We start from the raw sequence: 26,826 nt of genomic DNA on the forward strand, positions 1-26,826 counted from the left end.
AAATGTTCCTTTTCACGCTTTTCAAAATATTAATAAAGCAATTGTTGCAAATTTTAAAGTTCAGCAAGGCATAGTGTCACCCTAACCCTCTTTCCACCCCTGCCCCTGCACAAGTACACAACCTTCTCGGTGTTAGTTGTTGTATCGTGAGTAACGTGAAATCCGCATCAGAGGGCCCTCTGAGTCTGAGGGTACAGCAGGCAGGCAATTTAAAATGAAAATGTTCATTGGACTAAACAAAAGGAGAGGACCATGATTATTTATTTATTTATTTACTCACATGCAGCCTTTGGCTGCTTGGCTGCATCATTTTCTGGGGGCATGTCTGTGCTGCTGATGTCACCCTGCCTGTTAGCAGCACTCTGGTACTCATTTTGCCGACCTCGGAAGGATGACGGGCCGAGTCAAACCCAACTGCTATTATTGAACAGCAAGACAGAACTGTGACTCCATGGGACTGAGTCAATCCATAAATTTTCCCACTCGGATTTCTCTCAATGACAAATCTTCCCTCCTGGATTTGGTGATGACCAACTTCCCCACCATTGAACTGTATCTTGCTCAGTCTCTGCCCCAATTGGCTCGTCTGATCATGTGCTTGTGAAGGTCAACATCTCTCTGGCCATTCTCAGAGAACAGCCTCAGTACTGGTGAGTCTGGCAGTTCATTCAGGCAAACTAGTAGGGGCTGAAAGCAGCCATGACACTTCAGGACTGGTCTCCTGTATCTACCACCTCTGGTATTAATTCAGCCTGGGAATTCTTCCACAGAAATATGCTTTCCCAGATGCCCAGATTCATTCCATCTTGTCATCAGTTATCTTACCAATTTTCCCGCTCTTGGTACTCTGAATCCTGTGTTGCGGCTGTTGCCTTAAAACAACTTGCATTCTCCTCCTGGAAGGCAAATCCAACCGAAGGCAACCTCAGATCATTACACAAAGCCCGCAGTGTGTGTGTGTCCACTCTCAGGAGAGCCAGAAAACAACATCTGTCCAATCTCAAGAATGACCTTTCAAACTTATCTCCCTCCTCTAAAACCTGGTGGAGCCTTGTCAAGTCTGTCTCTGGCGTATGCTCCCCTTCTCTCCCTTCCCTCACTTCAAATGGCACCACAGCCGATTCAGCTTGTGAGAAGGCCGAATGCCTCAATTCTGTGTTTGCTTCAAAATATTGTGTCCCTAACCCCTCCCTCTCTGTACCCATCCTTCCCAGTTGTACCCAACTGCACCTGGATTCTGGGTCCTTTGCACCTGAGAAGGTGGAATAGTTTCTGGCAACCCTCGACTCTGACTCTGCAACTGGACTGGGTGGCATCAACTCACGTGTTCTAAAAACCTGCTCTGGTGCTCTTGTGCTACCTCGCTCTGCCCTTTTCACCCTGTCATTTACCCTCAGTCATGGAATCCATCATCAAAGTTTTTTTTTTTTTGTATACATTCTCGAGGTTCGTATAAGAGCTGTCACACAACGCACAGTTAGGGAGGCATGAGAAAAGAGGGGCGGGAGACGGAAGGACAAAACAGTGTGGAACAGAGACATTAGGAGATCTGTGGAAGGAAGAGGGATGGGGGCGGGGAACATGGGGAATACAAGATGGACACCACAGGAACTTTCAGGAAGGAAGAGCAGGGAATTTGAAGGAGGTGGGTTTGGGGTGGATTAACGGGGGTAGAAAACATCGAGGTTTTGGATGGGGGAAGAGAAGAGGTGGTGGTGAACAGCTGTTTTGAAGGTCTGAAAGGAAGAATGGGATTGAACAGAGTGTGGGAGTTTATTCCAAAGGTGGGAAAAAAGAGGAATAAAAGAGTGAAGGTGAGCAGTGATTTGTGATTTTGGTAGTTTTACCAAAAGGGGGTTGCCGGCAGACCTTGAGCATCCTGCGGAAATATGGGGGGGGGGACATATTGCAGACAGAGCAGGGGGGTGGGGTGAGACCGGAGAGGAGATGGTGGAAGGCAGAAAGACCACTGACCTGCCTGTGGTGAGAGAGTGAGAGGCCCAAAGACAGCCTCACCGTGGGAGATACCAGTGATCCTAAATGCCTTGGTTTCCACAGTGTGAAGCCGAAAAAGGTGGGAGCCAGGAGCACAAACCCAGAGGGTAGAGCAGTACTCCATCAGGCTGCGGATGAAGGCTTTGTAAGTGGTCAGGAGCTCAGGTGGGCCGAGGAAGGACTTTGCACGATGGAGGATTCCCAGTCGGCGACTGGCTTTGGAGGCAAGGTTTGAAATGTGGCTTTCCCAGGAAAGATCATGGCAGACAGTGAGACCCAGAAGCTTGAATGAAAGGACTTCTTCCAGAGGATTGTTGAGAAAGTAGATGGAAGCGGGTGGGGGGGGGGGGGTTCCAAATGGTCCTTTCGGAGAGATATAGTGAGTGTGAGATTTGTTCGGGTTGAAAGACATGTTCCACGTGTTGGACGAGCTTGTGATTTCATCCAGATCTGCAGAGAGTGAAGAGGCTGCTGCTTGCCGTTCTGACGGATGACAGATGGTACGGTAGAGGCTGGAGTCATCAGCAAAGAGAAAAAGACGATGAAGGACCTCCCAGATGATATAAAATCATTCCTTTTCTCCAACAGCCTCATCTCAGATCATCATTTCAGATTCAGACCTGGTCACTCTACCTTGGACATGCTGCTTCTACTCTCCCAACAATGGATGGAGGCCCTCAATATCAGACATGAGATCAGGGCCGTCTCTCTTGATATATCTCGAGTTTTCGATATAGTCTGGCATCCTGCATGCTCTCCAAATTGTCTGCCCATGGAATCCAAGGTTAACTCCACTCTTGCATTACTGACTTCCTCCACTCTCGTAGACAATGTGTGGCTCTCAACGGAATCCTTTCTTCTCTCTCCCTGTCAAGGCTGGAGTAACCCCAGGCAGTGTTCTCGGCCACGTCTTATCCCTAATCTTCATCAGTGATCTCAGTGACTCTCTGGAAAATCCTCTTTATCTCTTTACTGGTAACTCCACCCTCTGCCGTGATATTCCTTGTCCTTCTGACAGACAGGCAGCAGCCCTCTTCCCTCTCTTGAGACCTTGAAAAAAATCACAAACCTGTTAAACACTTGGAATATCTCTCTCTCTCTCTCTCTCTCTCTCTCTCTCTCTCTCTCTCTCTCTCTCTCTCTCTCTCTCTCTCTCTCTCTCTCTCTCTCTCTCTCTCTCTCTCTCTCTCTCTCTCTCTCTCTCTCTCTCTCTCTCTCTCTCTCTCTCTCTCTCTCTCTCTCTCTCTCTCTCTCTCTCTCTCTCTCTCTCTCTCTCTCTCTCTCTCTCTCTCTCTCTCTCTCTCTCTCTCTCTCTCTCTCTCTCTCTCTCTCTCTCTCTCTCTCTCTCTCTCTCTCTCTCTCTCTCTCTCTCTCTCTCTCTCTCTCTCTCTCTCTCTCTCTCTCTCTCTCTCTCTCTCTCTCTCTCTCTCTCTCTCTCTGTCTCTCTGTCTCTCTGTCTCTCTGTCTCTCTGTCTCTCTGTCTCTCTGTCTCTCTGTCTCTCTGTCTCTGTCTCTGTCTCTCTCTCTCTCTGTCTCTCTCTCTCTCTCTCTCTCTCTCTCTCTCTCTCTCTCTCTCTCTCTCTCTCTCTCTCTCTCTCTCTCTCTCTCTCTCTCTCTCTCTCTCTCTCTCTCTCTCTCTCAACACAAACCCTCCCATCTACTTTCTCAACAACTTTCTCAATGAAGTTCAGTGAGTAATATGCTTGGGTCTCAGTCTCAGCCACGGTCTTTATTGGGGAAACTACATTTCAAAGTTGGCCACCAATTTGGTTTTTGGTTGTCTCTCTGTCTTCTTCTGCCTCATTTCTGGTTTTGCACCCTCTTCCCTCTCTGTGCGTTGTTCCCCCTCCCCATAGGCATCTGCAGGATCATTGTGGTCCACCAGCAAACCCCCCGAGTGAAACTGCCAAAATACAGAACCATTGCTCACCTCCACTCCTCTGTTCCTCTTTTTTTCGTGCCTTTGGAACAAACTTCCCCACTCTCTTCAATCTCATTCCTCCCTCCAAGTCTTCAAGACAGCTGTTCACCACCATCTCAAATCATCCCCCATCAAAAAGTATGATCTTTTCTACAGACATTCAACCACCACCACCATCCCAAAATTTTGCTTCTGTATCCATCTTGTCCACTCCTTGTGTTCTCCCTTCCCCCTCATCATTACTTGTTACCTGTTTGTCCATTTCCACCTATTTTATCCCTCTTCCCTGTTGTTGGCATTTCCCCCTTCTCTTGCTGATCCTTTTGTTATGTTATGTCCTGATCCATTCTATGTTTTAGTTCCTCCACGAGTCTTGACTGTATACAAAAAAGAGAAGCTATCGGAGCTGTGAGAGCTGTTATAGATATATTGTTTGTTTGCTTCCGGGGCCACAAGAGTGATTATACTAGATTTTGGCATCTATTGCTAAAGTGAGAAAAGTATCAGGTGAGCAGAACCGAGTCACTGAAAACACACACACCGCATGCCCAAAAGGGCTCGTTTAGCATTTATATGTCATTTGAAAAGTCCTGTAATGGAGTGATGGCATGTTTAGAGGAATTGGAGCGATGGGGTGTTGAGCAGAATTGGAGCGATGGGATGTGGAGTAGAATTGGAGCGATGGGATGTGGAGTATAATTGGAGCGATGGGGTGTTGAGTGAAATTGGAGTGATGGAGTGTTGAGCGGAATTGGAGCGATGGGGTGTTGAGCGGAATTGGAGCGATGGAGTGTTGAGCGGAATTGGAGCGATGGGGTGTTGAGCGGAATTGGAGCGATGGGGTGTTGAGTGGAATTGAAGCGATGGGGTGTTGAGCGGAATTGGAGGGATGGGGTGTTGAGCGGAATTGGAGCGATGGGGTGTTGAGCGGAATTGGAGCGATGGGGTGTTGAGCGGAATTGAAGCGATGGGGTGTTGAGCGGAATTGGAGCGATGGGGTGTTGAGAGGAATTGGAGCGATGGGGTGTTGAGCGGAATTGGAGTGATGGGATGTTGAGCGGAATTGGAGCGATGGGGTGTTGAGCGGAATTGGAGCGATGGGGTGTTGAGCGGAATTGGAGCGATGGGGTGTTGAGCAGAATTGGAGTGGTGGAGTGTTGAGCAGAATTGGAGCGATAGGGTGTTGAGCGGAAATGGAGTGTTGAGCGGAATTGGAGCGATGGGGTGTTGAGCGGAATTGGAGCGATGGGGTGTTGAGCGGAATTGGAGCGATGGGGTGTTGAGCAGAGTTGGAGCGGTGGAGTGTTGAGCGGAATTGGAGCGATGGGGTGTTGAGCGGAATTGAAGCGATGGGGTGTTGAGCGGAATTGGAGCGATGGGGTGTTGAGCGGAATTGGAGCGATGGGGTGTTGAGCGGAATTGGAGCGATGGGGTGTTGAGCGGAATTGGAGCGATGGGGTGTTGAGCGGAATTGGAGCGATGGGGTGTTGAGCGGAATTGGAGCGATGGGGTGTTGAGCGGAATTGGAGCGATGGGGTGTTGAGCGGAATTGGAGCGATGGGGTGTTGAGCGGAATTGGAGTGATGGGGTGTTGAGCGGAATTGGAGCGATGGGGTGTTGAGCGGAATTGGAGCGATGGAGTATTGAGCGGAATTGGAGCGATGGGGTGTTGAGCGGAATTGGAGCGATGGGGTGTTGAGCGGAATTGGAGCGATGGGGTGTTGAGCGGAATTGGAACGATGGGGTGGTGAGCGGAATTGAAGCGATGGGGTGTTGAGCGGAATTGGAGCGATGGGGTGTTGAGCGGAATTGGAGCGATGGGGTGTTGAGCGGAATTGGAACGATGGGGTCTTGAGCGGAATTGGAGCGATGGGGTGTTGAGCGGAATTGGAGCGATGGGGTGTTGAGCGGAATTGGAGCGATGGGGTGTTGAGCGGAATTGGAGCGATGGGGGGTTGAGCGGAATTGGGGTGATGGGGTGTTGAGCGGAATTGGAGCGATGGGGTGTTGAGCGGAATTGGAGCGATGGGGTGTTGAGCGGAATTGGAGCGATGGAGTATTGAGCGGAATTGGAGCGATGGGGTGTTGAGCGGAATTGGAGCGATGGGGTGTTGAGCGGAATTGGAGCGATGGGGTGTTGAGCGGAATTGGAGCGATGGGGTGTTGAGCGGAATTGGAGCGATGGGGTGCTGAGCGGAATTGGAGCGATGGCGTGTTGAGCGGAATTGGAGCGATGGGGTGTTGAGCGGAATTGGAGCGATGGGGTGTTGAGCGGAATTGGAGCGATGGGGTGTTGAGCGGAATTGGAGCGATGGGGTGTTGAGCGGAATTGGAGCGATGGGGTGTTGAGCGGAATTGGAGCGATGGGGTGTTGAGCGGAATTGGAGCGATGGGGTGTTGAGCGGAATTGGAGCGATGGGGTGTTGAGCGGAATTGGAGCGATGGGGTGTTGAGCGGAATTGGAGCGATGGGGTGTTGAGCGGAATTGGAGCGATGGGGTGTTGAGCAGAATTGGAGCGGTGGAGTGTTGAGCAGAATTGGAGCGATGGGGTGTTGAGCGGAAATGGAGTGTTGAGCGGAATTGGAGCGATGGGGTGTTGAGCAGAATTGGAGTGATGGAGTGTTGAGCAGAATTGGAGCGATGGGGTGTTGAGCGGAATTGGAGTGATGGAGTGTTGAGCAGAATTGGAGTGATGGGATGTGGAGCATAATTGGAGTGATGGGGTGTTGGGCGGAATTGGAGTGATGGGGGTGTTGCGCATAATTCGAGCGATGGGGTGCTGAGCATAATTGGAGTGATGGGGGTGTTGAGTGGAATTGGAGTGATGGAGTGTTGAACAGAATTGGAGTGATGGGGGTGTTGCGCATAATTGGAGCGATGGGGTGTTGCGCATAATTGGAGCGATGGGGTGCTGAGCATAATTGGAGTGATGGGGGTGTTGAGCGGAATTGGAGTGATGGGGATGTTGAGCAGAATTGGAGCGATGGGGTGCTGAGCATAATTGGAGCGATGGGGGTGTTGAGCGGAATTGGAGTGATGGAGTGTTGAACAGAATTGGAGTGATGGGGGTGTTGCGCATAATTGGAGTGATGGCGTGCTGAGCATAATTTGAGTGATGGGGGTGTTGAGCGGAATTGGAGCGATGGGGTGTTGAACAGAATTGGAGTGATGGAGGTGTTGCGCATAATTGGAGCGATGGCGTGCTGAGCATAATTTGAGTGATGGGGGTGTTGAGCGGAATTGGAGTGATGGGGGTGTTGCGCATAATTGGAGTGATGGGGTGCTGAGCATAATTTGAGCGATGGGGGTGTTGCGCATAATTGGAGTGACGGGGTGCTGAGCATAATTGGAGTGATGGGATGTGGAGCATAATTGGAGTGATGGGGTGTTGTGCAAAATTAGAGTGATGGGATGTGGAGCATAATTGGAGCGATGGGGTGTTGAGCATAATTGGAATGATGGGGGTGTTGCGCAGAATTGGAGTGATGGGATGTGGAGCATAATTGGAGTGATGGGGGTGTTGCGCAGAATTGGAGTGATGGGATGTGGAGCATAATTGGAGCGATGGGGTGCTGAGCATAATTGGAGTGATGGGGGTGTTGCGCAGAATTGGAGTGATGGGATGTGGAGCATAATTGGAGTGATGGGATGTGGAGCATAATTGGAGTTATGGGGGTGTTGCACAGAATTGGAGTGATGGGATGTGGAGCATAATTGGAGTGATGGAGGTGTTGCGCAGAATTGGAGTGATGGGATGTGGAGCATAATTGGAGCGATGGGGTGCTGAGCATAATTGGAGTGATGGGGGTGCTGAGCATAATTGGAGTGATGGGGGGTGTTGCGCAGAATTGGAGTGATGGGATGTGGAGCATAATTGGAGTGATGGGATGTGGAGTATAATTGGAGTGATGGGGGTGTTGCGCAGAATTGGAGTGATGGGATGTGGAGCATAATTGGAGCGATGGGGTGCTGAGCATAATTGGAGTGATGGGGGTCTTGCGCATAATTGGAGCGATGGGGTGTTGAGCAGAATTGGAGTGATGGGGTGTTGCGCATAATTGGAACGATCGGGTGCTGAGCGGAATTGGAACGATCGGGTGCTGAGCGGAATTGGAGTGATGGGGTGTTGCGCATAATTGGAGCGATGGGGTGCTGAGCGGAATTGGAGCGATGGGGTGTGGAGTGCATTGGAGACTGAGAGTTGTTTGAGGGATACTTTTTGTTCAACATGGCAAACTGTAGGAATTAGATCATGCGTTCAGCTGAATCAGAGAAAATGTTGCCCCACGTTTTATACAAACGATTTGAAAGGCATCTGAATGTACAACAATAGCACCAGCACAGAGGCCCTGATGAAACAATAAAAGGATGAGCAGCTTAAAAATTTACAACATGAGGCAGGCACAATGTGTACTTTCCTCGCTATTGTAACTTGAAGCTGTGGATGTGAAGGAATACTTACAACTGCCATGTGCAAGTTTATCCTTCTGCACTAATAAATGAGTGTGTGTCTGTGTCTGTCTCCTCCTATGACTCCAAAAGCATGAAACCTTGCAGCTTGAAACTTTGTATGCAAACTAAGAAAACTCCAAGGAAGTACAAGAGTGAAAATTGGGTGTTTGGGTTAATTAAAACACCACTTTTGAAGATAATTAACGGGCTTATTTAATTATCCTTTATCAAGACACCATCCTTGGTCAGCCCTCTGTAAGCTTGCTGGGTGTTAATTCACTATTTTGTTCGGCCGATTCAAACATGCCTAAATTTGGAAACACGATCTACTCTCACAGATTAAGTAAAGCGCATCATCGAAATATGATATCTGATTTGAGAATCGGATCTCGTGGACTAAATATGTGTCAAAATCTGGAGAGAAATCTGAAATTTTTGACAAATTAGTGATTTTTTTTTTAAATAACTAAGTGTATTTATTTAAGCAAAGCATTAAACTTAACTTTTTCTACGTTTGGACGATTATATTGAGTGAAGAAAAGATTAAGTAATGTGCAGAAAGTGTAACTTTATTGAGTGCTTCATAACCTGCTTTTGCAATCCAGGATGGTCCTTTTTGTCCACAGGGGTCCTTTTTGTCGGCAATTACGTATGCAGTTTGCTCTTTCCGTTTTGAGTGATCTGCTTGCATTACAAAATATTAATATAAATATCCTATTATAGTTGCTGTAATATATTAATAGCTGTTAGTTTCTGCAAGGGAAGAGGTAAGGAGACAGCACACACGGATGTGATACTAATGGGTACGAATGATTCACCGTGGGGTGTGTGCATGCCTGCATGCTTTTTCATGTGTAACTCAAACTCGGGCCCGTGGTGCTGTGGAGGAGGTTAGGCGGCCGCCTCGCGAACGATGTGCTTCTGCATGTGGGGAGCAGACATGATGCAGTGCCAAAACCTCTTGGGGAGCGGATGTGTTGCGGCATCGAAGCCACATGGGACATGCCATCGTGCAGTGCGGGTGTTGGAAAATCCGTGCATGTGTGTGAGTGAAAGGATGAGTATATCGCTGGTGTGCATGCACGGTTAGCATGAACTGCAAGGATGTTGGAGGAATACATGGGAGGTTGGAGGTGAGGTGGGGTGGGGTGGGGTCTGCAAGCAGGCAGGCCTTTGCCAAGTAGATGGCATTAGTTTTAATTTTAAAATGGCACCAGCCGCTTTTACAAAGACTACTACTCAGCGGATGCATCCGAGATGAAGTTGATAGTGCCACGCCATGAGTCTATGTCCATCATCAGTGTCTGCATGTCCGCTATGTCATGCTGGATATGACTTGCTGCGCAGTCGATGTAGTTCAGTGGCCTTCTTCCCCTGGTTGGGCAAGGCAATCTCAAGCAGATCACATCAGATATTATTTGGTCTTTGGCACGGAAACAGCGACCAGCAAAACGTGTTCTGCGACAAGCGACAGTGGTAGAAATGAGTGGTATATCTCCGTAGATCTCTGCTTTTGTTCTGTGTTCCTGCCAGCTGATGTTCTGAACTCTCATAAGAAGCCGAGTAGATGTGCCATCAAGCCGGTCCTGCAGGGCCTTCTTCATGGTCCATGTCTCTGATCCATATAAAAGTATGTTCTCTACGCAAGCTCTAAAGAATGCAAGTTTGGTAGATCTTGAAATGTTAGACTGCCAGATGTGCTGCAGCCTATTACATGCACTCCAGGCTTGACATTTGCGTGATATGAAGTCCTTCTTGGAGTCAGCTACATAAGACCCAAAGTACTTAAAGTCTTTGACTTCACTTCGTTGTGAGCCATCCTTGGAGAAGATTGGGAGATGATCAGCATCCTCATTTACTGTCAAGTATTCTGTTTCCTTGGCATTTAGAAACAGACCGACCTTAGCTGAAGCATCCTCAACAGAAATTAGAAGGTCTTGAGCATCCTTCAAAAGTGTCGCTGTTCAGGCGATGTCATCTGCATAGTGAAGGTCTGTGAGATGCTTATCTCTGACGCGATTTGATCTTTTTGGTTTGATGTCAATTCTTTTCTCTTTCATGGTCTCTACTGACTGCCTGAGAATGTAATCCACAACTACAACAAAAAGATAAGGAGCAAGGGTGTCCCCTTGGAGGATGCTTGCTGTTGTGAGAAATGCTGCCTCCCCCCCTCACCCCCCCTCGCACACCATACAACTCTCTGGAGTTGGAGAAGAAGGGCTGTCAAAGAATGTGCGAATTGGAGAAATGAAAGGGGTTTTTTTGGCAGTCGAAACTGCTTCTTGGGTCAATTCTGTTTTTACAAAGCAATGAGTTGCCAGATCACGGCAGGATAGCTGAAAGGTACGCATGCATGCTGTGAGCTGTCTCGCCTGGGTTTGTATCCTGACTCACCTATAAACTGTCTCTCCCTCCTCTCTCTTTCCCCTTTCCCTCTCACCCCTATCCCACCCCTATCCTTCTCTCTCTCTCCCACTTCTATCCCTCTCTCTCCCTCTCTCTCTCTCTCTCTCTCTCTCTCTCTCTCTCTCTCTCTCTCTCTCTCTCTCTCTCTCTCTCTCTCTCTCTCTCCCTCTCTCTCTCTCTCTATAAATGTAAACGTGGTACGATACATGAAAGGCAAACCTTCGACAGCTTGGGGTACCAGAAACTCAACATATTGTCTCATCAAAGTTATTTGTGACGTACAGCCATCTCATTGTTTGTAGAAGCAATCCAAGAGACAAAAGGGATAGTGCAGGGATTTTATATCGTGTCTTATAAAAGTTATCTTCCAAGGTTTATTTCATACTTGCAAATACAACCCATCGCTTCGCTGACGGGAATATTAATGAGTGGAGGAGAAAGAGGGAGTGGAAGGATAGAGGGAGGGATGGGGTGAGAGAGAGAGGGAGGGATGGGGTGAGAGAAAGAGGGAGGGATTGGGGGTGAGAGAGAGAGAGAGGAAGGGATGGGGGTGGGAGAGAGAGGGGATAGGGGTGGGGTGGGTGGGAGAGAGAGAGGGGGATGGGGGTGGGAGAGAGAGAGGGAGGGATGGGGGTGGGAGAGAGAGAGGGGGGATAGGGTGGGAGAGAGAGGGAGATAGGGTGGGAGAGAGAGAGGGGGGATAGGGTGGGAGAGAGGGGGGATAGGGTGGGAGAGAGAGGGGGATAGGGGTGGGAGAGAGAGGGGATAGTGGTGGGAGAGAGAGAGAGAGAGAGAGAGAGAGAGAGAGAGGGGTGGGGGTGGGAGAGAGAGGGGGATGGGGGTGGGAGAGAGAGGGAGGGATGGGGGTGGGAGAGAGAGGGAGGGATGGGGGTGGGAGAGAGAGAGGGGGGGATAGGGTGGGAGAGAGAGAGGGGGGATAGGGTGGGAGAGAGAGAGGGGGGATAGGGTGGAGAGAGAGAGAGAGTGAGAGAGAGAGAGAGAGAGAGAGAGAGAGAGAGAGAGAGAGAGAGAGAGAGAGAGAGAGAGAGAGAGAGAGAGAGAGAGAGAGAGAGAGAGAGAGAGAGAGAGAGAGAGAGAGAGAGAGAGAGAGATAAGGGTGGGAGAGAGAGAGAAGGATAGGGGTGAGGCAGAGTGGTGAGAGAGGGAAAGGGGTGGGAGAGAGAGAGGGGGATAGGGGTTGCAGAGAGAGGGGGATAGGGGTAGGACAGAGAGAGGGGATAGGGGTAGGACAGAGAGGGGGATAGGGGTGGGAGAGAGAGGGGGATAGGGGTGGGAGAGAGAGGGGGATAGGGGTGGGAGAGAGAGAGAGGGATAGTGGTGGGAGAGACATAGACATAAACATAGACATAGACATATACATATAGAGCTATAGAGAGGAGAGAGGTATAGAGATATAGAGCTATAGAGATATATACTTAGAGTGAGACATAGACATAGACATAGACATATAGAGCTATGGAGAGGAGATATATATATATATATATATATATATATATATATATATATATATATATATATATATATATATATATATATATATAGATAGACGGATAGAGAGACGGAGACGGGTTACATCTATGAAGTTGCATTGTAACCATACGTTGGGCATTGTTGTTATTTGCTAACATTGTTGAAGTTTTGCTAACATTGTTGTTATTTTCTGACATTGCAAATTTGTTTTGTCAAATAACGATACTGCTGGATTCTTATTTTATATTGGAATGACATTTGGGTTATGGTGTTACAATTGAACTACTTGAGAAGCCCCAGACCTGACCTGTTCCACTTGGTCGCATTCAGTTGGAGCAGGCACAGTGCTGTCCACCCAAGCTCACAATTAAAGGCCAATAGCAGAGCCAGTTGATACGAGAGCGTTTTTTTTAATGGTGGCAACAGTTGCTGTTTTTCTTTTTTGGCCTTTGTTGCCATCTGAGCCTGTGACTCATGATGCTTGGAACCCATCTTCAAAACCCACATACTATTACATATATATATATATATATATATATATATATATATATATATATATATATATATATATATATATATATATATATATATATATATATATATATATATATTGCATACAGTATATTTGTGGTATAAGATTTGGGCGGTTGTGATTAGACATTTTTAACACACCTGTAAAGTAGTTCCGGGGAGCTTTTGGGATGGCGCTTCGTCAGTCTGTCCGTCCATAAACTCTTGCAACTTCTTCTCTGAAACGACACACACGATTTGGATGAAAATTTGCCCCAACTTTCATCCCCGTGTATGTACCAATGTTTGTTCACGGCATTAAAAGAAAAAAAACATCGGGCCCTGAGGGGGTTTACAGGGGTTGCCCCCAAAATAGGTACTTGCTTTCTTCTCCGTAACTGCACAGACAATTTCGATGAAACTTGACCACAACCTTTATTATCTGCGATGTACAAAAACGTATTCACGCTATTTAAAAAATCGGGGTCTCAGGTGGTTTATGGGGCGGGGGGGGTGTTGCCCCCAAAAATAGGGATTTGATAGAACATTGATTCATTAATCCATTTTGCTGATTCCGTCCGACGTGGACTTCCGATCCTCAGTATCATTATTCTATCAGGTGAGCATCCAGGGGGTATTGCCCCTGTTTTTAATAGAAGAAGGTGCTTCCAACCAAAAGTAAACGACATTTACTCTGCTGATTTGAGCGATAAGCAAGAGCAGACCCCGTCTCGGGCGACGTTTCACACGCTTCAAAGCAGGCTTCCTCAGGCCAATCGACCCCAAGCCTCAGCACATGTCCGGTGTTGTTGTTTGTTGCTCAACTTAACCGGCTGATTGCACCATCCCGTTTTCGTCATTTGTACTAGAGGTGTGTATTGTCTAGGTGTGTCCACCATCTCTAGAGTTAGACCACCCTCCCGGCTCTGCACATGCCATATCAACCGGCGCCGTTTGTTGGACATGGTGTCAAGGACATGGGCCCCATCAAAGTTAAATTTGTGGCCAGATTGCAGGCAATGACGTGCTATGGCTGACTGGGTCACCTTTCCAAGCCGAATTACTCTATCATATTCATCTAGCCTTTGTTTTAAATTTCTTCCAGTTTCACCAATGTAGTATTGGTCACAGTCTTTGCATGATGCATGGTAAACTACTCCAGATTTATCACCAGTTGATATTGGGTCCTTTAGTTTTGAAATGGCATTACAGATAGTGCGTAGAGGCTTGTAGACCATGCCAATCCGTGCACCACATACTATCCTATCCATCCTTTCTGAAAGCCCTGGAGAGTAGTATGGCAATACTAAGTGTCAAAACGTGTCTGGATCATTCCATTCGGTCCTTTTTGGTTCTTTCAATGTGAGGAGCTGTTACCTTCCATCTTTGTGAATCCTTCATTTATTCTTCAACCTTTCTAAAGCATGCTGCACATCACCACCCCTCCCATTCTCTAACACCAACTTCTTTCAAATCTTCATATAGGTAAGCTGTATTAATTGCTAAAACGGCGTCGACAGCGCTGGTTTACACGTTACTATCAACCTTGACCGATGTACAAAAGAAGACCTTCCTATCGTTTTGACACACCTTTTCCTTAAATTAATTTCGAATTTAAGAAAGTAGTAGTAGCAATTAATAATAATAATAATAATAACAACAATAAAGTTTTCTTCTCAGAGGAGGAGGACTCAATATGAGGAAGGTTGCTTAAAGCCTGGCATGTTGAAGTACCATTGCGAGGAGTGAAGACAAGTATTGAAGACACCACAGGGTGTTTGCAGAATGCTGCCAGTTGTAGAGCTGGTGGCTGAGAGATAAGGAAATAATGCGAAACAGATAAAAGGAACAGCTGCCTTTTTTTGCCAATCCCAAGGTCAGACAGGCACGCCGACCCAGGGCTGATTGTGGGGAGGTCTCCATGACCCAGGAACACGTTCCTCAGGCTTCCTTCTTTGTGCTTCCTTAATCTTGCCTTCATTGGCACCTGCATTTGCCACGTGAAACATTCATTAGATATCTAACTAACTGCACCAGAAGTTTGAGCATTTACGCCATGAATTAAGAGCATTCATAGAACACCTTACCCACACGCAATGTTGAGAAAAAAAAGGACACTGACGGGGTCTACGAGCGGAAAATTTGATCGATCAAGATGATGTAAAATGCCTTATTCCTTTTACTCTCTATTTCTCTGTTTCGTTGTCCATCTCTGTAAGGAGAAGTGAATTCTTGCAGAAACGTTTCTGTAAGGCTCACTTGGCCGTGCCTGGATGGGTTTGAGGGTTGTGGAGTAACGGCTGAAACCCGAATCCTATCCAGGTTCCTCCTGAGGACTCCATCTTTACTCTTTACCTCTTCGGGTTCCTTCTTGGTCTTCCATTTCATTGATATCTTATCCAAGTGCTGCTCAACGGAAGGGTTCTAAAAGTGCTGAAAAGGTTATTTTGTGTTCTACAGTTTAAGTATACGATTTATTTGAAATAAAATCAAGATTTTGAAGGTTGTAGAAAAAAGGAAATTTTGGAGGTTTACCGCCGTTGACGCAGCTTCTTTCACACCACCTTATTCAACACGTTACATTAGTTCTTCGTGCCTGTTGTTTGTGTCCTTTATGACGTCCTTAAAAACAATAAGTTTCCTGTTTGGAATGATTTTCAATTTTGTTTGACTGACAGGCAGGTAGAGTGAAAATATTATCACTCCTTTCTAGACATGTGCGATTGGGATGAATTCAGAGCCGAAGTACTGCTAAAGTGGTTTAGTACTCAATTGAAACCAAGTTGTTCCTCGATCATAAACTGACAATTGTAGACAGACAGACAGACAGAAGTGAACCAATTGCTTAGCCCTGCCTTTTGCTTTGAGTGCATGGCGTAATAACAATGATGACCACACACCTTCCTTTTCTTTGGTGACAATATAATCTGTCAAATTGAGTTTGAAAATGGAGGAATATGTAAGGACGGATTTTACTCTGATGCTGCCGAAGTTGAAGACAAGTGAAAAGGCACAAGGAGGCGGTGAGCTTGGTTTATGATGGAAGGGTCTTGGTCCTTTGGTGTGTATTCAAGAGAAGGAATGGTGGGTGTTCAAGCCATTACAATTCACAAACCAGCCAATGTTTAGTGCAATGAACCTGAATTGCCGGAACCACGTCACACATTTTCATAATTTTCACGAACCACAGATTTTCACACGAGTTTCAATGGTTCACATCTCTTACAAAATCGCACTCTGATTCACCAGGACTTTGTATTGCATACACTTTCGTTCCACGTGAGAGGTATCCATTACAAGTTGGAAATTACCTATTGGGTTCGGGGTCACCCCAGGATCTCACCGTTGGAGTGCAGTTACATTGAGGATATCAGGTTGTAGTTCTTGTGAGCAATGTGCACAACTGCATAGAAATGTCAGTCGAGCAGACACGAGAGAATAGAAAATGAATTCCATGTTCCGGTATCTGTGACTAATGGAAAAACTCTCACCATATATTGTGTGAATTCTGAAATACCGGTACTCGAACTTCCCATGCCGTAAAGAGGTTGCTTTCCTTCCTTCGCTCTTCTCTCTCCACCTCCTGTTTATTCAACCCTTTGTTGTGTCCATGTGTTGTCCTGCTTCCACCACTGTTAGTGCGCTGCATTCTCTCATCTGTCGCCTATCTCTTCCATTGGCCTAAATTTTATCTTCTAAAAATATATAAATATTTCGGTGCAAGAGATATTCCTTCTACCAACTATTCTTGGCCAATAGTATTTTGGTGCAAGTGCCAATGTGTTGGCACTTATCGTTGGCTAGTCTGATAGGGTGGTGCAGAGGTAGCTCACTTACCTTTTGAGCTGTCTCATCAGGAGTAGGTTCTCAGCCCAGCTATAAACTGTCTGATTGGTTCTTTACAGACAGGGCGTTGGCGTCGTGAAGTGCACCTTCTTTCGGATGGATGCTGAGCCGGGTGTCCCAGATTCACGAATGGACATTAAAGATCCCACGTTGTCTTTCAAAGATTGTCCACGAGTTATCGCCATCACCCTGAACCAATTCCTGTGCCTATCGGATCCTATCTAACATTAGGTCTGGCCAGCTGGTTCATGAAAGACTTGGTCCAAACTTCCCTCTCGCCAACCCCTCAAAAGAAGGTGAGGTTAAATGAGACCATGAAAGATGTCATAGTAGTCGTAGTAGTAATCTATAATAATAAATGTGTGTGTGTGTGTGTGTACTGCGCTGATGGGTGAGAGATCAGGGTTATGCTGCTGATGCAATGCCCTCTGCTGATTAGGGCAGAAATTTGTAATTTTACATGGTATTGGCGATAGCTCGCCTACTCTTCGTGGAGGACACCATAGGATCTTTAACGTCCACCAACAAATGTTGGCAGACGGGACACCCGTTTCACGTCAATCTAAGGGACAGCGCACACGTTGATGAATCACACAACCAATGAAACATCAGAATGACAGTTTGGTCGGGATTCAAACCCAGGATCGACAGCTTAGATACGAGTGTGCGTACCTCAACTCGGCCATCTTGTTCACCCATCCTGCCTGTGAAACACCGGGGTGAGAGTTTATAGCTGAGAGGGGAGTGTGGACACCTTTTGGCCATCTTGTCAGATGAACTTGGTTAGATAATCCATAAGTGAGGCCAAGGAATTCCAGGGATTGCATATCTTCCAGTGGCCATCCAAGGAACTGGATTGGTTCATTCAATTACTGATCCTTGTTGAGAGATTGTGAGAACGTGTGACTTGACAGGAAGCAAGAACATTGTGTTCCAAGTAGCTGACCAGCAGCTTATGTTGTCCAGGTCTAATAAAAGGGATTTGGCAGCGGTTGTAATTTCAAAGAGGGACGTACTGTTTTGTGCCAAGTGTGGGGTCATCGGCAAAATGATAGAGTTGGTTTTCAAGCGATATCGGGCAGATTAATGATTATTATCAATAATGTAGGTCCTAAGATGCTACCTTGTGGAATCCCAACCTGAAGGGAAAGGACATCATCAAGGGCCAACCACTGTTTCCTCCCATGGAGAAAATCAGACAACCACTTTCGGGTTCCTGATAGAAACGCGGTGTGACATTGCATTCTGAAACATGAACCCATCTCACGATGCACCACTTGGCCTCACGGTGCCCAAGTTATGTCACTACGATGTGGAATTTGTTTTTCTCAAAAACATCCGAGCAATGTAAATCACAACAGATAGAAACCTGGTTGGTCCAAAACAATTTTGTGCACAGACCTTTGCCTTCCCTGATCTTCATCCCAATTGTGTTGGCCCATTTGGGGAAGAGATATGTTCATGATCAGGAGAGAGAGAGAGAGAGAGAGAGAGAGAGAGAGAGAGAGAGAGAGAGAGAGAGAGAGAGAGAGAGAGAGAGAGAGAGAGAGAGAGAGAGAGAGAGAGAGAGAGAGAGAGAGAGAGAGAGAGAGAGAGAGAGAGAGAGAGAGAGAGAGAGAGAGAGAGAGAGAGAGAGAGAGAGAGAGAGAGAGAGAGAGAGAGAGAGAGAGAGAGAGAGAGAGAGAGAGAGAGAGAGAGAGAGAGAGAGAGAGAGAGAGAGAGAGAGAGAGAGAGAGAGAGAGAGAGAGAGAGAGAGAGAGATATATAGATAGATAGATAGATAGATAGATAGATAGATATACACACACAAACAAGTCGTTTTTACACAGAGTAGTCGATCCAAGGCCTATTTCAATGACAGCTCCATTGGTGGGGAGTGTTTCTAGCAGCATGGGAAGGAGAAATTTGAGAAGCTTTAATTTGAAGGCAATTAAAGTCTCTAAACCAAACTCCTGTGTTACACATAATGTTCTCTCTTGCTCATTAAGTTGTCCTGTGGCTAACATCCCGAGTTGTACGTCATGTTCCATGGTTGTGCCGCAGGGTACATACAGCAGGTGGGTGGACCTTAGCTGTCCTTTTGTGATGTCACATGTGTTACCAATAGAGATCTTTGCTTGTGTACTGTGGTTTACATGATGAGATTTATCCATAAATGGGTGCCGAGAATAAATCGCTTGCACGGTTGCAGATTTCTGCTACACACGTGCGCGCGCGCACGCACGCACACACACACACACACACACACACACACTCACACACACACACACACACACACACACACACACACGGAATTAAATATAGTATAAGTATGACACCCCACTATTACGATGTAGTTTATAACTAAGAGAGTTTTCAAAAACAATTACAAACTCAATGGAGGCATTGCGACCGAATTTCTTGAAATGGTTCTCACCCAATCATACACGAACTAGAAGGCGTAGAGCGCATACCTCGGCCAGGCTGAACGGTTGACATTGTGTATCCCACTGAGAGGTCGGATCTGTATCTGGACCAATCTTCCTTGTTACATACCAAACTTGTACACAAACATTTGTCCGAATCCATACACAACTTTTTGACATATCCTTCTTACAGACAGATACAGGGGTGAAAACATCCTCCGTCCACCTTTGGTGGTGTAGGTAAATATCTGATTTGATTATAATGGGGGTGAAATTGTTGTCATGGACACCGTTTTCTCTTTGCCACATTGGACTTTTCCTCTTACATGTGGGACTTTTCCTCTTACATGTGGATCTTTTCCTCTTACATGTGGGACTTTTCCTCTTACATGTGGATCTTTTCCTCTTACATGTGGGACTTTTCCTCTTACATGTGGGTCTTTTCCTCTTACATGTGGATCTTTTCCTCTTACATGTGGGACTTTTCTTCTTACATGTGGGACTTTTCCTCTTACATGTGGAACTTTTCCCCTTACATGTGGGACTTTTCCCCTTACATGTGGGACTTTTGCCAATGCCACTTACCAAGATGAGCATAACTTGAAAAGAAAGTGCAATGTAATTAATTAATCATATTTTGTACCCTTTTAGCTTGGTCCTAAACTGGTTTACCAATGAGGGGCCTTTTCATTATGACTGGTGACCCTCAAGTGTTATTGCAGAAGGCCCTCAGACAGAAGGTCAAATGAGGTCTTAGGTAACTAAGGGTTCTAATGGCGTCTATAGCATCTACTGGGTCTTGGAGTCTTGTGGGTCTGAAGGGTGTAAAGGTTTAAAGGATATAAAGGGTCTTAAAAGGTTCAAATGGTATAAAAGGTTTAAAATGGTCTAAAGGGGTTTCAAAGGTGTGAGGGCTCCAAAGATCGACACGTCTCAGAGGTATGTTCCAATACTCTGTAATTAATAGATCTGTAGTCAAGGTCCGATGATAAGTAATTAATAGACGTACTCACGGTCCAACTCACGTTCAAACAGTACATCATTAATAGACATACTCACATAAGTTGACCAAGACTTCAAGATGAGGGTTCATCATCCACCCGTATTTTCCAGTTTTATATGCAATAAGTACAAGAATGGGTAGCCGGTGTAACAGGATAAGTCGCCCCCTGGACAACATCCCCCGCAGGGGGGTACTTGTCCTTGGATAAGTCTCCCCCTCCCTGGATAACTTGCCCCCCTATGGCCAAAAATAGATTTATACTAAAAATATATACCTCTCGGTGTTTATGTTCTTTAAATACTATTTTTTATCCATTTTCTATTTTCTTATCCTCGGACAAGTACCCCCCCCCCCCGGGGCGAAGTTGTCCAGGGGGAGTAGTTAAACTGTTACACCGGCGTTGCCCGGTGCTGTTCTCATCTTGTTGACCTTTTGAAGAAATCACATTTTTTTCTATGTTTTGTTGGGGCCAAAAACACTTTCTTACACCCACTAAGGAATGGGGTTGGGGATCATTTAATATTACCTTTCATACAGCTATAAAGGCTTCGGCACGATAGAGTGATTTAAATAATAATCTATCTATATATTATTAAAACTCTCATTTTGTATGTATGTATGTGTGTATATATGTATATATGTATGTATGTATGTTCCCGAAATACAGGCAAAACAGAACACGATAGTGCAAAAATTTTAGGGCCACCTCACTCACCATTCACCTGCGGTGTGCAATATCAAGTTTCTTTCAAATCGGGCAACGAAAAAAAAATATTAAAAAATCAATTCCCGATTCAGTCAAATACTCTTCGGGAGTATTTGATCAATGCAAACAACCTCAGCGGTATAGTTCTGTGGAGCTATCTCTTTTTTATTATTATTATTTTTTTCATCAACCGCTGTCACAATGGGAACCCAACAGGTTCATGGGTCGTATAGTAAATAAATAAATAAATATAAAAATCTTGAACAGTTAACAACAGTGTTTCTTAGCCGGATTTACCAGACGACCGACCCATCCTGGTACTTGGTAGCCGCGACCCCCTGTTTTCCCAACAAGGGTTAAAAAAGCACAGGAATGGGGATTTTGAAAAAAAATCCACTTTATTGGGGAAAATACTGGGGTTACTCAAATAGGGTTTGTTTGTTTTTTCAACCCAGGTGGTGAAAACTGGGCTGAGCCCATTAGTGCCAACCCTGACTGCAGGAGTAACACAAAGACTTCAATCTGGGTCATTTTTATTTCCTTTTTGCACTCAACATGTCAATTCTGGGACTAGTCTTACTCGGCGAACATCGGAGCTTGCTCTCGACATTCATCAGCCTGTTCCTGGCCTTAGTTTTGATCACTCCTAAGCTTGAGAATGAAAGTTCACATACATTAGGTAAGTCGTTGGGAACATGACGAGGATTTGTGGAACCATCTAGCACAGACAGCACACGACCACCTCAGAAACCCACTCGCGACCCCCTTGGAGGTCACTCCCCACCATGTGAGAAACATGGGCTTCATGTTCAAACAGAGATTTGAGGCTGAAATGCATTTCCGTGTCTCTTTTTCTTGACAATGGAGGCACCAATTGACATCAAGTCTCATGACCAGGTTGTCTTCTCCTCGTTGTTTAGTTATTCCTGGAACCTTGACTTTTGTGTGAAATTGATCTTGACCGAAGGTGGATAGGGGTTATGTATTTACCCTTGTTTGTCCGTCTTTCTGTGAGCAGGATATCTCAACAAGTTATGGACGGATTGGACGAACCTTGGTGGACATGTTGGGTATGTGACAAGAATTGATTTGATTTCGTGAAGATCTGGATCGAGGTAGAAATTGTTTTTGAGACATTCTTCAACATTGAGATGTGCGACTTTCAAAATTACGTAACCCACCCCAGGATGCTCGGAATGCGTGTACTGAAACCCCGGGAAACTTGTGTGTTCGGGGCGAAATCTAGTATATCGTGTGTCCGGTATAAGGATTGTTTCCTGAAATTGCTCACAAAGCTCCAAAAGAAGTTGAAAATACTTGGAAAAGTGCCTGAGAGAAAGTGCTGTGCCTCTGCACAATGAAAGACTTGGAGAACTTTCTCAGCTCGCCGAACGGGCACCTGCTCATAGTACAAACTCTCGACCATGTGGATCGGTGTAAGGCCGGGGTGGATGGGCGTGTGCTGCACAAACCCTCCCCTAACAGATCGCGACCAGTTTTCTTCTTCGTTCTTATGCAGCACAAGGCTACGGGGTAGCATCATCGGCTGAGGGCACAGCTGTGCCACTGATACAATTCCCTCTGCTGGTTTGGGCAGCAATTTGGAATTTGGGCACAGTGTGTGGTTCGCCGACTCTTCACGAAGGACACCAAGGGATCTTCAATGTCCACCAACAAATGCTGGCAGACAGGATTCCCATTTAACGTCCACCCAAGGGACCGCACACACACATTTATGAATCACCCTGCCTGTGAAACACCGGGATGACAGCTTATAGCTGGGTCAGGATTCAAACCCAGGCTAGCCAGCTTAGAGGTGAGTGTGCATACCTCGAGGCCATCCTGTCAGCCCTATCACTATCAAGGAATAGACTGTGTCTGGAGTAGGTGCTTCTGAATACCATTGGTATGGACATATCTCGAGCTTGTGAATGCACACGGGAAGTTTAAAATGATGATATCTACTATTAATTGTTAGGATTGGGGGAGATGGGGGGGGGGCAGTTAAGGCAGTTATGATAAATATATTGTTTGATTGGTTCTAGGGCTCCAAAATAAATTTCACTAGATTTTTACATCTATTGCTAAAGGGAGAAGTGTGTGTGTGTGTGTGTGTGTGTGTGTGTGTGTGTGTGTGTGTGTGTGTGTGTGTGTGTGTGTGTGTGTGTGTGCGTGCGCGTGCGTGCCCAGTGAGCAGAAATGAGTTGGTGTAAACACACACACAGCACATGCTCACATGCTCAAAAGGCCTCATTTAGGATTCATACGTCATTTGGAAAGTCACGTATTGGCAATCAAAACCGGCGTCCATTCACTTATACTACTACTCTGTGCATTCAGGACTATGCTCAGAACTTCCAGCTACTCACACCAATGGAGGACATTGGAGGAAGCCGTGAATGAGGATGGCAATAGATATGCATTTCCACAAAGGAGTTCTGTGCAAAACCTACTTCTCGTCTTTTGACCCGGATTCACCTTCTGGCTTTGTGCACTTATGGGCATGCACATCCTGTGATTATGGACTTCACCTGTGTGGTATCGGCTCCGAGAAATACCTGAACCTTGGTCAATAGACAGAGAGTACGGAACACCGGTTTGTGCTTTTCTTTCAACAGTCCCTCAACTGTTTCAGCTTCACTGCGTGAGTTCCGAGAAGGACCAGGTGGTTACGTGAAGCACGGTGGAGATGATCAGTCGGTGAATCGTGCCATCATGTTGAGTCGTGTACTTTATTGTACTTGATGTGTGGAGTTTGCTTGTGAAGCAATCCCTTTATTTTCTGAACGGAGTGTTGTACCTTGTGTAAATTACTCACCACGACCTTTACACTATATTTAGCCCGTCCACCTGGGGTTTTGCAATCGTGTGCGTGCGTGCGTCTGTCCAGAACATCACTTTTTTCTTCTTCTTTTTTTACCATTTGAGCTTTTGTCGTCAAATTTTCAACAAACTCTTATTATGATAATATGGAGAAAAGAAAAGAATGAAATGTACATTATTTTATGGGTTTTTTTAAGCTGTTGTCTTCGTGAAGTTTCGTTCGGGTACAAAGCGGACGCAGACCGGCTTTACATTTTGAGATGCTTTCTTGTTGAATGGTAATTTTATTCAAAATGGCCACATCGTTCTGGGTTTTGTAACATGAGACAAATACAGTGGAAGGTATGCTCCGTCTGCGAAAGTGGGGAAACGGGTATGCTTACACCCATGGGGGAAAAAATTAATTATTACCAATTAGACCTTTCAACAATTTAAATTATCTCCAAAATGGACCAATTCAAATTGGCAATAATCGATTACTGGATGAAAGTGTAAAATAACACAAACGAATGACAAAAAATATTAAAATATAAACGACAGCGAAGTCGATGACACACCATGCCTGGTGGTGGCTTAATGGTTCAGGTGGTGGGCTTGGGATCCCAGTTGCGATCCTAGAATCCTGAGTTCAATCCCATTCGGCTGTTGAATTAATACCAGGTGGGGTTGACTCTGCCTGTCGTCCTTCCGAGGTCGGCAAAATGAGTGCCAGCTTGCTGGTATCCTGTGCCGGAGTGGTGACCCGTCCAGGATTGTGTCCAATAGCCAAGGAGACTGCTTACGCAGCACCAATGCTCTGCACAGAGTGTGGTCCATCCATCCATCCATCCATTGGGACCATATGAAAAATGATACTGCTCATACCAAAAGTGATACCTTCGTGTCATGTGGTGATCGTAACTACCAAGTTTGATTAATTTCGGCCCAACCGTTGAGGAGGAGATAGCTTGAAGGATGGACAGACAGACAGACAGTCAGATACAACCAATTACAATATGCCCCCTGTTTGTTTTGTCGAAAACCCTGGGGATAATTATGTTCATGCCAAGAGACTATTACTGCTAAAGTGGAATTTGTTGGAGTTCATTAGAAACTGCCATGAGAAGTGGAGATAATTCTGTCCTTGGGAGTTGCATTCACCACCCGGTAGGACTTATATCTGGTGTTCTGTCCGAAGGTAGATTCAGTGCTGCCAGAATAGCCACACGGAAAAGATGACACTGGGTGGTTTGTCTTTGCCTTCCCAGGGCTGTAAGGGCAGGAAATTTGTTATTTGTTCAGGGTGACAGAAACAGCTCGCCTACTCTTCGCAAAGGACACCGTGAGATCTTTATCGTCCACCAACGAAATCTGGCAGACAGGACGTCCAGTTGAACGTCCAGAGACAGCACGCACATTGATGAATTACCCTGCCTGTGTAACACTGCGATGACAGTTTACAGCTGGGCCAACATTCACACCCAGGCTACACAGCTCGAAGGGGAACGTGCATGTCTCTGGAAGTTTGCCCGGTAGTGTTCGTCACGGCGGAAGGGCTTGCGGATATAGCCAGCCCTTCCACTATGATAAACACCATCGGGCAAACTTTGAGAGAAAATCAAGCTGTTAAAATGGAAACGGACACGGCTCGCATCGCATAAGCTCACCTGGACTTTAGTCTCAATGCACAACAAAGCTGGTCTCAACGCGTTTACTTTGAAATGGCCCAAGGTGTTATAAAGGCAGTTAGGTGTTGGCACTCATCCTTAATAAAGCCCTGATGAAAGGCGTTGCCTTGATCCAACCATTAAAAAAACACTTATTTCAACAAGTGTCCAGGGCATCCTGGATGCGTGATATCCGTGGATCCTGGATCCGTGATATGGGCTGTTTACTTGGCACTGTTTTGGAGTTCAGCTCTCTGGATCTATATACAGGCAGAGACTGCCATCTTTCTTACGAACACAGATGATGGGGCTGGAGTATGACGATGTGGACTTCATAATCCACCCCCTCCTTATCAAGTCAGTCAAATAATCTTTCACTTCCTGATGGAGTGCTCTAGGTTTAGGGATGGACAGGTATGTTTTCTGGTCTGGGTTGAAATCACTCACCTTGAAGTCCATGTGCAAACCTGGAACAGAACCGATGTCGTCATTATCATGTGAATAGGCGTTGCACTCCTCTCGTCGTACTAACCGGATTTCCTGTTTCTGGTGTTCATTGAAGTTATTATCTTCCAGATTGACAGGAAGATTCCATTGACCAGGTGAGTAAATGCCTTCCACAGGTTCGGTATACTCCTTGTTATGAGGCTCGACATTGCCTGGCTGGCGAGGAAGCGGTATCACCCATTTCACCTGTTGTAGGTGTCCAAAGGTGGCATTACGAGGAATTTCTCGGTCACGGAGGGAGTTGCATTACCACATCCCAGTTGGGTCTGTACTCGTTTCTCACATTTCCAACCTCTCAAGCCAAGATGTATTCAGATCTGGAATAAACATGGCAGTGCCAGGACCTTCTGATTCCAGTGTGAACTTGACATTTTGCAATTGTAGGTCCTCTCCTCCCAATTGCCACTGGGTGTCTTCCACATTTGAGAGGACAGAGAATATCTTTCCTCCCTGTTCTGATCAAAATTCACCATGGCATTGACCTGTTTTTTTTTTTACAAGGTCCTCCATGAAAGAAATTGACTCATCTTCCAGATACTCGATGACATTACAACCCACTATTGGCACATTAAAGTGTCTCACATCAGCGACCAGGAATGGGACCATCATGCTTTTACCCTGCAATTCTAGGGCAACCGATCCAGAGTGTGGGATTGATAACCTGTTGGCAGCATTGATGGTCAGCTCTTTATCCAATTATCACTCGCATACTTGATAGCCTTACATATAGTAGTGCGTACTCCCCCAATGTTGTCGTTGGCATGTAACAGAACAATAATAAACACTTTTACGGGTTGAACACCGAAGGAGATGGCAATCCAATTTGTTACATACAATACATGCTGGGGACTCCTTATTACCAGTGGTCAGCGGCTGTCCCCTTGGTGTGACCAGTCCCCGTTTCTCTGACCCTCTGTCTTTAGGCAGTGAGATTTTTTATTATCCCCAGCCCAGTTTACAATGTTCCCCAGTGTGTTTACACCTGCAGCAGCCACTTCTTGATTGGGCTTTACTTGAGTCACTAGTGTGCATTATTTGTCTCAGTTCAGCAATCTCTGCTCTTAGCATCTCGACTTCACTGTCCAGAGTTGTTTTCTTTTGTTTCTCGTCTGAT

General features: G+C 46.0%; 1 long non-coding RNA gene across 1 annotated transcript in view; it reads right to left on the reverse strand.

Annotated features, from left to right (window-relative positions):
• The window catches only part of LOC147034302 (uncharacterized), a 47,873-nt gene extending 22,087 nt beyond the window's left edge, over window positions 1-25,786 (reverse strand). Inside the window, exons 1-2 of the long non-coding RNA XR_015057971.1 lie at window positions 25,206-25,786; window positions 12,939-13,015 (exon numbers count right to left, since the gene is read on the reverse strand). This is a non-coding gene — a long non-coding RNA (uncharacterized LOC147034302). The remainder of the gene's footprint in view (window positions 1-12,938; window positions 13,016-25,205) is intronic.
• Between the last annotated feature and the right edge of the window lie 1,040 nt (window positions 25,787-26,826).

Source organism: Eptatretus burgeri, chromosome 1 (genome assembly GCF_056783735.1).
Source record: "Eptatretus burgeri isolate ZD-2024b chromosome 1, Ebu_testis_v1, whole genome shotgun sequence".
Classification (NCBI taxonomy): Eukaryota; Metazoa; Chordata; class Myxini; order Myxiniformes; family Myxinidae; genus Eptatretus; species Eptatretus burgeri.